Source organism: Triplophysa rosa, unplaced genomic scaffold (assembly GCF_024868665.1).
Source record: "Triplophysa rosa unplaced genomic scaffold, Trosa_1v2 scaffold703, whole genome shotgun sequence".
Taxonomy (NCBI): Eukaryota; Metazoa; Chordata; class Actinopteri; order Cypriniformes; family Nemacheilidae; genus Triplophysa; species Triplophysa rosa.
In genome coordinates, this window is record NW_026634722.1 from 1 (window position 1) to 3770 (window position 3770).

Genomic DNA, 3770 nt, shown 5'->3' on the forward strand with positions numbered 1-3770 from the left:
AAGTTTTACGGCGTAATACAAATTTATTTATTAATATTCAAGTCCAAGACAGCTTCTTTTTGGCCAGCAAAATAAATAAATAAATACATCTATATTTATAATAATATATCAATAATAAGTTTGCTTTTAAAATGTATTTGAATAAATATGAAACATTATGTAATTGGCATTTCAGCCCAATAATCATGCTTTAAGTCCTATACTATTTAATTTGTCTGCTTAAACAAATATTCACATTTTATAAAGAATATTATGAATTCTTTCTCATTATGTCTTTCTGGGTTTGCTTATTCATTACAAGTCTAAACTGTCTAAATCTGATCCTTAATTCAATGAAAATCCAGCAGAGAAAGCTTTAAAAGGATTACGAGTCAGAATAAACACAGCTAAATGAAAAGATGTACAAATCACATTAAATCTGGCATTACATTGGCTGCGGTTTGCTTTATGTACATCACAAGCCCCCAAACAGCACAGTCTGTGAGTCTCTGATGTGCCTCTAAATTATCACCTCTGCCAGATAACAAAAGTCAACAAGACCTGATAATGGGCACATACAGGAAGAAACTTAGGAAAATGAACCAAAATAGCACTAAGTTACTTCAGAAGAAACATGGAGCCTGTCCTCTATTTTAACCTTGCAAGTTTGTCCAACGCAAAGAAAAAAACAGTTATATCTCCTTAAACAGCAGGCATGACATGAGGCTCTTTGACCAAGCCAATGTAAATCTTTCTAAAAACAGGAAAGTGTTGGCAGATAACTACTGGGAATGTTCCATTGTCTGAACAGACCTCTGACACCAGGTTTCCCTTTGCTTTGCTGCCCTGGCTTTGGTCATCATCACCCACCTAACAAGAGACGGAGATCCCCCCAACCTCACCCACACAAATCACATGTTTTTAACAAGATATCTTTGAGTGATATCTGACATACTTAACTCTAATATTCAACATTGACAAATATCTCAACTTCTATGCACAGTTTAGTATATCTGAAGACATTTCATTTAATCAAAAATTCTGGGGGGGTGATTGGGTGGCTTGGCATGATTCATCAATAATTCATTACTCATGAAAAATAACAAGATGGCCTGGCCTAGATATCTAACCCCAATTAAAACTGAATGATTCTCACTTTGAATTATTCCACCACTGCAAATGCTTTTGTATATTTACATGTGCCCTTTTATGTAAGTGGTTAGATATTACTTTTGTATTTTTTTATTGCTGCAATTTATTATTATTTCAGTGTAGTTTTTCTTTATTTTCAGTTCATTTTAATATTCTCTTAATTTATGAAAATTTAATCAAATTAAGTTTAATCAATTTGACTTAATAAAATTAAGCTTAATTTTAGTGTCTCAACTTATTAAACTAATTTCAGTTTATTGCTTACTGTAGGCAGCAACATTAGCTTGTTTTTCAAATATGGCAGATATGTTTTTATTTTAATGAACAGAATTGTTATTTTTTTACTACAAAATAAAACAAGTTCTGTAATGTTTAAACATTTCAGAACATATTTACAACTATTTATGTTTTTTTTTTACATTATATGCAAATGCATAAATGACGCAAGAAAGATTGCTCCTCACATCTTCAAAGCAAAAGTACATTTTTTATTATACGAACAATAGATGTTATTATATCATATTAAATGCTATTGAATCCCATTGGAGAATATGCCCCCAATTTCACCAGCTTGGGGAAAGGTTTCAAACTGACAAAGGGGAGGAACAAAGTTTTAGGTGGACAATTATGCCTAATTGATAGTCATGTCAATCAAGATTGGTTGTCAGACATGCATGGGGTGAAGACTGACCACTGTCCTATAGGCCTAATTCATTATCCAGACAGAGCCTGTCTCTAAACAAGCACGTGCTTTGATTTGACCACACATCATGACAGTTATATGTATTTGGTAACTTTCTGTAAGCGGTTATGTCAATATACCATATCATTATTAAGAGACTTCAGAAAACAGAATCGTGCTTTTGTGTTGATCATATGGGTCTTATGATCATTCATTCATTCACAGCTCGTGCTAATGGAGAGTGAAGAACTGGCTAAATAATTGTGGTGTCAGAGTTTAAAGAAGACTGATTATAGCCCATCTGTTGTGACTCTAAATGAATTCTAATGGTACCCTGGAGACATTGACCCCAGCAGCTGCTACCTTTGCTAACCTCAAGCTAATCGGCCCAAAACATTCTCCATTTAGTTTAGAGACAGGCTAAGACTGCTAATGCATTTCATATTGAGGTAAACCATGAAACACCCCCTCAAATTGCAAAACATTACATTTAGAAAGTCTGCACACTTGCCACTGACTGAGTCATAAAAGCTTTTTTATCTTCGCAGCTTACATTTCTCTATAGTTTGATTAATGACAGAATGAAGAAGGTCAGATTTTAACATTAAGGTCAGTGGCTTCAAATTATTGTATAAATTATATAAATTACACAGTGGGAAAAACATTAGAAGAACATTAGAGAAAGTAGATCTCCTCCATTTATTATGTGTGAATATTATGGACCTAAGGAGAAAGTTTATGTTATTGAATTAAAGTCTAAAAGCCTTTAGTCATTTCTGATATATTTTAATTATTGTAACAGTTCTCACATTTTATTTAATATTAACATTATCAATTTCGTCAAGGATTCTATTGCATCACTGGAGCAGAAAACAATCTTAGCTTTGCAACCCATTTAAACCCACATTTTTAATGGACTTTCTCAGGGGCGTGTTTTAAAAAAGGCAACACAGGCAAAGACTTGCATTGAACATCCTACATGATTGCCTGACAGTGAATTTGACTCTGTAGCACAAGCCCCCACAGTAAAAGTTACACCAAAAGTGCCTCTTGTTCTACAAAAACAAAACACATCTTAGCACCAGTCATTGGGCAACTTCATATTGAATTGTAGATTTTAGTGTGTTTGATTTTGCTGATCAAGCATAAAGGTAAGGAACCATCCAAAGTTTATTTCTAGTGTTGCGCCTGACCATGTTTCCATAGCAACACAGCATCCTTAACTAATTATCTTCAGCTTCCTTGGAGCTTCTTCATGATTTGGCTGTCGGGTGGAGCAGTGGTGAACAGTGTGCCCACAAAAGCGTGCGTCCCCCATATCGTATGCCGGATCACTTTACAACAGCCCAGGTCTTCGATCTGAAAACCTAAATGTCTGTATCTTTCATCCGTTTCAAAGAGCGTGTTGTTTGTGTATGAGCCGAAGAACTAAGGACAAAGAAGGTCAATTTAATTGCAGTTGTGTTGAAATCTAAACAGCAAATTATAGACGTGTCAAGACTTCAGCAATAGTTTAGGCAACTTACTGCAAGGCCAGATGATGGATCTATAAAATCCGCCCAAAATCCTTCTTTTTGGAGAGCACAACATATCTCTTTTGCACCTTCAATAAACTGAATATAACACAGTTGTTAACACAACACACTATCTTGTATTATCAGGAAATAAACATCTTTCCTTTCAAAAGCAGTGGCCTGCAAGAAAAGAAAAGCAAAAAGTCACTCCAGCTTGGCCCCATTTCAATTAGACAGGAACTCACAGCAATGTGAACCAGACAGTAAATAACACACATTGCCAAAGGCATACATTGCTGAGTCACGTAACCTGCTCATGGCATGCACACACTGCAAGACACAATATATTTCTATCTATCTATCTATCTATCTATCTATCTATCTATCTATCTATCTATCTATCTATCTATCTATCTATCTATCTATCTATCTATCTATCTATC

General features: G+C 34.6%; 1 long non-coding RNA gene across 1 annotated transcript; it reads right to left on the bottom strand.

Annotated features, from left to right (window-relative positions):
• Positions 1–1598: 1598 nt before the first annotated feature.
• Positions 1599–3750, bottom strand: LOC130551155 (uncharacterized). The gene is made up of 2 exons (XR_008962542.1): positions 3340–3750; positions 1599–3241 (listed from the first exon to the last, which is right to left on the bottom strand). It is a non-coding gene; the product is annotated as an uncharacterized LOC130551155 (long non-coding RNA).
• Positions 3751–3770: the final 20 nt, after the last annotated feature.